This window comes from Callorhinus ursinus, unplaced genomic scaffold, assembly GCF_003265705.2.
Source record: "Callorhinus ursinus isolate GAN/ISIS: 27379988/994484 unplaced genomic scaffold, GSC_fseal_2.0 scaffold23, whole genome shotgun sequence".
NCBI lineage: Eukaryota > Metazoa > Chordata > Mammalia > Carnivora > Otariidae > Callorhinus > Callorhinus ursinus.
The window spans coordinates 18,571,331-18,579,616 of record NW_027397085.1 but is presented as its reverse complement, the minus strand read 5'-3'; the positions used below and the strand labels follow the sequence as shown (position 1 = coordinate 18,579,616).

The window sequence follows — 8,286 nt, the reverse complement described above, 5'->3', positions numbered from 1 at the left end:
ATCTTTATGTGTAGATGGTGCAGCTGTGGACTGTGAAAACCAGTCTTTTAATCTCCCTATATTAAGCCAATTATCCTTAAACATAAGAAAAATACATAGTTAATTTTAGGATGAAATATTAAGTTACAAAATGATATTTTAGATATAAAAAGTCTAGGAAAAGTCTTCAAGAATTTAAAAATATTGTGAAATAAGGGGCGCCTGGGTGGCTCAGTTGGTTAGGTGACTGCCTTCGGCTCGGGTCATGATCCTGGAGTCCCTGGATCGAGTCCTGCGTCGGACTCCCTGCTCAGCGGGGAGTCTGCTTCTCCCTCTGACCCTCCCCCCTCTCATGCTCCCATTCTCTCTCTCAAATAAATAAATAAAATCTTTAAAAAAATATTGTGAAATAAGATATCAGAGTATATTTAGTAGTGTTGTTTCCACAGAGGTGTAAGAAAACCTTGTGGGCTCCAAAATCGTGATTTACTGCATACTGAGCAGAGACCATAGCAAGTATAACTGAAGATAGCCAGAAAGAGCCCAGTAAGAGTACAGAGAACAGAGTTAATCTCTGAAAATGCACAAACATAGTCTAAAGCAGCTACCTTAGAATTTTTTTTTTGACCAAAGGACTAATTTGTTCATTATCATATATGTTCTAACAATCTATTTATTTATCCCTCCACAGAACCACAACCTGGGGCCTAGAATCTGAAATCTGAGGCTCCCTCCTCCGTAATTTTGTGGCTTAACTGGGTGCATAGTCCAGGCAGAACAGGTGTCTCCTTTTGGATACTGAAGAAGGAAGGTGGGGAAGGGGACATAGGCACACCCATACATAAAGATGGCCACAGCAGGAGGCAGATCGGAAGACAGAGTCTCACAATAAAGGCACTTTTACTTCAATAAGGGGCTGGGAGTTGACTGGGAGTGTTGTAGGGGCGGGAAGGAGTTTTTTGCAGGCTACAGAGAGAAATGAAGGGAGCTCACCTACACTGGGCCATCTGCGGCATCAGTGGGGGCTGCTGTATACCTTTACTGCCTCTAGGGGAAGGTGATGTATGGGCATCATAGCCAAAGAGGCACGCAGCAATGAAGCCCAGTACCCCTGCGATTTTGGAGTGGCTTCCTCTCTCAGCAAGGACAACAGGGGAAGTGATCAGATGAGGATGGCCACTATGAGGGTTCAGAAGAAATCACTCCAAGGCCAGTTGATGAGCTGTATCTTGGTATGCAGGTCACACATGTAGATGGCAAAAAAGATAGCAGCAAGGATCATCTCAACCACTGGCAGGGAGGAAGATCCTGGTGTGGAGGTACTGGAGCAGATCAGAATCACCAGCCAAGATGTAATCTTAGCAAACAGGAGAATTCCCTTTCGGGTGCACGAAAAGTTGGTGCAGGAGGAGGGGGTAGCTGGGGGGTAGCTGTGGGAGCCGAGAGGCACTCAGAAGGCACCATGGGGTGAGCCGGGGTCCCTAGGGATGCAGAGAATCTTCTCGCTTGCACATGGGTTCAGGGATGCTGCAGATCCTAAGTTCGAATCACCTCGCTACCTTAGAAATTTCTTAAAAAACAAGATCTACAAATACATTTCATTTGTCAGCAGAGCAATAACATTATCACGTCATGAAATCTCTGGAAAACACTACAGATGCATGAGAAAATGAAAGCGACAAAAGCAAAAACATGTTGGTATTATAATGAAAATAGTGTGAACTGAACAAACCCTGAAAGAGTCTCAGAGACTCTCAGGAATCTGGGCCCTAGTTAGAGAAGCAATGTCAAGGATAGACTGAATACGCTTATACCAAATGACAATAATTATGGGCCCAGCACGCCAAATGACAGTAATTAATGTGAAACATGACATTCTCCTCTGCAGCCAGCTCTAAGGCCACTCCCACTCATTCACCAAGGCTACTGATCATATTTGATTTGTATTTGGGTCCTTATTACATCTCTTCTTAAAAAATGAACAATGCTCAATGAATGTTCATTGAAAAATTTTGAGGAACTTTTTATTTCAGCAAACAACATGGTGAAAATATTTTTAAGTCTTTGGTGCCCTCAGGTGGTACAATATTGCAAAGCAATTTAGAAAAATAACTGCATGTATTATTATTATTAGCAGTGGTAGTAGTATTTTTTAATCTTGAGCCCAGTTTGAGTTTAGGTTGCTACTTCTATGTATTAATAAGTCTTTTCTTGCATTCCAAATTATCTTGCATAAGTCAAATAATTATTTGGATATATTCCATCCACAGCTCCCATTTCATGTTGATACAGTTTGAAATGTCAATATTCATTACTGAATAGTTTCTCACTAGCTATCCAGCTGACAAATCTACCATACCCCATCACTTTTTACTCTCCTGTGGCCAAGAAAAATTGAGTGGTTCACATTGTTGCAGTTAGTTGTTTCATGAGGGGTGAGTTGTATATTTATTTATTTATTTATTTATGTATTTAAATGTTATTGTTATGTTAATCACCACACATTACATCATTAGTTTTTGATGTAGTGTTCCATGATTCATTGTTTGTGTATAACACCCAGTGCTCCATGCAGAACATGGCCTCTTTAATACCCATCACCAGGCTAACCCATCCTCCCAACCCCCTCCCCTCTAGAACCCTCAGTTTGTTTTTCAGAGTCCATCGTCTCTCATGGTTTGTCTCCCCCTCCGATTTCCCCCCCTTCCTTCTTCCCCTCCTATCTTCTTTTTTTTTATTTAACATATATTGTATTATTTGTTTCGGAGGTACAGATCTGTGATTCAACAGTCTTGCACAATTCACAGCGCTCACCATAGCACATACCCTCCCCAATGTCTATCACCCAGCCACCCCATCCCTCCCACCCCCCACCACTCCAGCCCCCCCCCCCCCTTTTGGTTTGTTAGGAATTCCTCATATCAGTGAGGTCATATGATACATGTCTTTCTCTGACTGATTTATTTCGCTCAGCATAATACCCTCCAGTTCCATCCACTTCGTTGCAGATGGCAAGATCTCATTCCTTTTGATGGCTGCATAATATTCCATAGTGTGTGTGTGTTTGTGTGTGTGTGTGTGTGTGTGTGTGTGTGTATACCACCTCTTCTTTATCCATTCATCTGTCGATGGACATCTTAGCTCTTTCCACAGTTTAGCTATTGTGGACATTGCTGCTATAAACATTGGGGTGCATGTACCCCTTTGGATCCCTACATTTGTATTGTTGAGGTAAATAGTAGTGCAATTGCTGGATCGTATGGTAGCTCTATTTTCAACTGTTTGAGGAACCTCCATACTGTTTTCCAGAGTGGCTGCACCAGTTTGCTTTCCCACCAACAGTGTAAGAGGGCTCCCCTTTCTCCGCATCCCCGCCAACATCTGTCGTTTCCTGACTTGTTAATTTTAGCCATTCTGAGTGGTGTGAGGTGATATTGATATCTCATTGAGGTTTTGATTTGGATTTCCCTAATGCTGAGCGATGTTGAACACTTTTTCATGCGTCTGTTGGCCATTTGGATGTCCTCTTTGGAAAAATGTCTGCTCATGTCTTCTGCCCATTTCTTGATTGGATCATTTGTTCTTTGGGTGTTGAGTTAAAGAAGTTCTTTATAGATTTTGGATACTAGCCCTTTATCTGATATGTCATTTGCAAATATCTTCTCCCATTCTGTCGGTTGTCTTTTGGTTTTGTGGACTGTTTCTTTTGCTGTGCAAAAGCTTTTTATCTTGATGAAGTCCCAAAAGTTCATTTTTGCCCTTGCTTCCCTTGCCTTTGGTGATGTTTCTAGGAAGAAATTGCTGCGGCTGAGGTCGAAGAGGTTGCTGCCTGTGTTCTCCTTTAGGATTTTGATGGACTCCTGTCTCACATTTAGGTCTTTCAACCATTTGGAGTCTATTTTTGTGTGTGGTGTAAAGAAATGGTCCAGTTTCATTCTTCTGCATGTAGCTATCCAATTTTCCCAACACCATTTGTTGAAGAGACTTTTTTCCATTGGACATTCTTTCCTGCTTTGTTGAAGATTAGTTGACCAAAGAGTTGAGGGTCCATTTCTGGGGTCTCTATTCAGTCCCATTGATCTATGTGTCTGTTTTTGTGCCAGTACCATACTGTCTTGATGATGACAGTTTTGTAATAGAGCTTGAAGTCTGGCATTGTGATGTGGCCAGCTTTGCTTTTCTTTTTCAACATTCCTCTGGCTATTTGGGGTCTCCTCTGGTTCCATACAAATTTTAGGATTATTTGTTCCATTTCTTAGAAAAAAGCAGATGGTATTTTGATGGGGATTGCATTGAATGTGTAGACTGCCCTAGGTAGCATTGACATCTTCACAATATTTGTTCTTGCAATCCATGAGCATGGAACATTTTTCCATTTCTTTGTGTCTTCCTCAATTTCTTTCATGAATATTTTATAGTTTTCTGAGTACAGATCCTTTGCCTCTTTGGTTAGATTTATTCCTAGGTATCTTATGGTTTGGGGTGCAATTGTAAATGGAATCGACTCCTTAATTTCTCTCTCTTCTGTCTTATTGTTGGTGTATAGGAATGCCACTGATTTCTGTGCATTGATTTTATATCCTGCCAATTTACTGAATTCCTGTATGAATTCTAGCAGATTTGGGGTGGAGTCTTTTAGGTTTTCCACATAAAGTATCATATCATCTGCAAAGAGTGAGAGTTTCACTTCTTCTTTGCCAATTTGGATGCCTTTTATTTCTTTTTGTTGTCTGATTGCTATGGCTAGGACTTCTAACCCTGTGTTGAATAGCAGTGGTGATAGTGGACATTCCTGCCTCATTCCTGACCTTAGGGCGAAAGCTCTCAGTTTTTCTCCATTGAGAATGATATTCGCTGTGGGTTTTTCATAGATGGCTTTTATGATATTGAGGTATGTATCCTCTATCCCTATTCTCTGAAGAGTTTTGATCAAGAAAGGATGCTGTACTTTGTCAAATGCTTTTTCTGCATCTATTGAGAGGATCATATGATTCTTGTTCTTTCTTTTGTTAATGTATTGTAACACGTTGATTGATTTGCGGATGTTGAACCAACCTTGCAACCCAAGGATAAATCCCACTTGGTCGTGGTGAATAATCCTTTGAATGTACTCTGGGATCCTATTGCCTAGTATTTTGGTGACAATTTTTGCATCCATGTTCATCCAGGATATTGGTCTGTAATTCTCCTTTTTGATGGGGTCTTTGGTTTTGGGATCAAGGTAATGGTGTCCTCATAAAACGAGTTTGGAAATTTTCCTTCCATTTCTACTTTTTGGAACAGTTTCAGAAGAATAGGTACTAATTCTTCTTTAAATGTTGGTAGACTTCCCCTGGGAAGCCATCCGGCCCTGGGCTTTTTTTTGTTGGGAGATTTTTGATGACTGTTTCAATTTCTTTAGTAGTTATAGGTCTGTTCAGGTTTTCTATTTCTTCCTTGTTCAGTTTTGGTAGTTGATACATCTCTAGGAATGCATCCATTTCTTCCACGTTATCTAATTTGCTGGCATACAGTTGCTTATAATATGTTCTTATAATTGTTTGTATCTCTTTGGTGTTGGTTGTGATCTCTCCTCTTTCATTCATGATTTTGTTGATTTGGGTCATTTCTCTTTTCTTTTTGATAAGTCTGGCCAGGGGTTTATCAATCTTGTTAATTCTTTCAAAGAAACAGCTCCTAGTTTCGTTGATCTGTTCTACTGTTCTTTTGGTTTCCGTTTCATTGATTTCTGCTCTGATCTTTATTATTTCTCTTCTCCTGCTGGGTTTAGGCTTTATTTGCTCTTCTTTCTCCAGTTCCATTAGGTGTAGGGTTAAGTTGTGTATCTCTTGTTTCTTGAGAAAGGCTTGTGTTGCTATATACTTTCCTCTTAGGACCGCCTTTGCTGTATCCCAAAGACTTTGAACAGTTGTGTTTTCATTTTCATTTGTTTCCATGAATTTTTTAAATTCTTTAATTTCCTGGTTGACCTATTCATTCTTTAGTAGGATGCTCTTTAGCCTCCATGTATTTGAGTTCTTTCTGACTCTCCTTTTGTGATTGAGTTATAGTTTCAAAGCATTGTGGTCTGAAAATATGCAGGGAATGTTCCCTATCTTTTGGTACCGGTTGAGACCTGATTTGTGACCTAGGATATGATCTATTCTGGAGAATGTTCCATGGGCACTAGAGAAGAATGTGTATTCTGTTGCTTTGGGATGGAATGTTCTGAATATTTCTGTGAAGCCCATTTGGTCCAGTGTGTCATTTAAAGTCTTTATTTCCTTGTTGATCATTTGCTTAGATGATCTGTCCATTTCAGTGAGGGGGGTTGTTAAAGTTCCCCACTATTATTGTGTTGTTGTTGATGTGTTTCTTTGCTTTTGTTATTAATTGGCTTATATAATTGGCTTTTCCCATGTTAGGGGCATAGATATTTACAATTTTTAGATCTTCTTGTTGGATATACTCCTTAAGTAGGATATAGTGTCCTTCCTCATCTCTTATTATAGTCTTTGGTTAAAATCTAATTTATCTGATATAAGGATTGCCACCCCAGCTTTCTTTTGGTGTCCATTAGCATGGTAAATGGTTTTCTACCCCCTCACTTTCAATCTGGAAGTGTCTAAAATGAGTCTTTTACAGACAACATATCGATGGGTCTTGTTTTTTTACCCAGTCTGATAGCCTGTGTCTTTTGATTGGGGCATTTAGCCCATTTACATTCAGGATAACTATTGAAAAATATGAATTTAATGCCATTGTATTGCCTGTAAGATTACTCTTACTGTATATTGTCTGTGTTCCTTTCTGGTCTATGTTGCTTTTATGCTCTCTCATTGCTTAGAGGACCCCTTTCAATATTTCTCATAGGGCTGGTTTCGTGTTTGCAAAGTCCTTTAGTTTTTGTTTGTCCTGGAAGCTTTTTATCTCTCCTTTTATTTTCAGTGACAGCCTAGCTGGATATAGTATTCTTGGCTGCATATTTTTCTCGTTTAGTGCTCTGAATATATCATGCCAGTCCTTTCTGGCTTGCCAGGTCTCTGTGGAGAGGTCTGTTGCCAGTCTAATGTGTCTACCATTATAGGTTACATATCTCTTTTCCGAGCTGCTTTCAGGATTTTCTCTTTGTCTCTGAGGCTCGTAAGTTTTACTATTAGATGTTGGGGTGTTGGCCTATTTTTACTGATTTTGAGAGGGATTCTCTGTGCGTCCTGGAATTTGATGCCTGTTTCCTTCCCCAAATTAGGGAATTTCTCTGCTATAGTTTGCTCCAATATACCTTCTGTCCCTCTCTCTCTTTCTTCTTCTTCTGGGATCCCAATTATTCTAATGTTGTTTCGTCTCATGGTATCACTTATCTCTCAAATTCTGCCCTTGTGATCCAGTAGTTGTTTATCTCTCTTTTTCTCTGCTTCTTTATTTTACATCATTTGGTCTTCTATATCACTCATTCTCTCTTCTGCCTCATTTATCCTAGCAGTTAGAGCCTCCATTTTTGATTGCACCTCATTAATAGCCTTTTTGATTTCAACTTGGTTAGATTTTAGTTCTTTTATTTCTCCAGAAAGGGTTCCTCTAATAACTTCCATGCTTTTTTCAAGCCCAGCTAGTATCTTTAAAATCACCCTTCTGAACTCTAGTTCTGACATTGTACTAATGTCTGTATTGATTAGGTCCCTGGCAGTTGGTACTGCCTCTTGTTCTTTTTTTTTTAGGTGATTTTTTCCATCTTGTCATTTTGTCCAGAAGAGAATAGATGAATGAGAGAACAGAATGCTAACAGGGTAACAATATCCGAAGAAAATATACTCTAAACAAATCAGAAAAGACCTGAAACCGGGGGAAGAAAAAGGGAAAGAAAAAAGAAAAAAAAAAGATAAAAACAAACAAAAACAAAACAAAACAAAAAAACAGAATATGATCAAATATGATCAGGCTGGTGCATAGATTGGTGCCACACACTAGATTTTGGGTGTATTTCTGTCTGTTAGAAGAAAGTGCCTCCCAAAATTTTAAAGAAAGAAAGCTTACATATTTACAAAAATAAGGGTTAATACGATGAAGGGATGGAATATGATTGTAAAGATGAAAGTTATTAAAAATTTTATAAAAGGAATTCATAAGAAGTTGGTTGGAAAAAGAAAGAAGAGGATTAAAAAAAAGAAAAAAAAGGGAGAGAATGTGATCAGGCAGGAGACTAGAACAAAGCCATACAGGAGAGATTTAGGGTATATTTTGGTCTGTTAGAAGAAACTGTATCTCAAAATTTTAAAGAGATAACAACTTATATATATATATATATATATATATATATATATATATATA

The 8,286-nt window shown here is 39.0% G+C and overlaps 1 pseudogene; it reads right to left on the bottom strand.

The window, feature by feature from the left end:
- Positions 1-972: 972 nt before the first annotated feature.
- The window catches only part of LOC112839439 (proteolipid protein 2 pseudogene), a 17,505-nt pseudogene continuing 10,191 nt past the window's right edge, over positions 973-8,286 (bottom strand).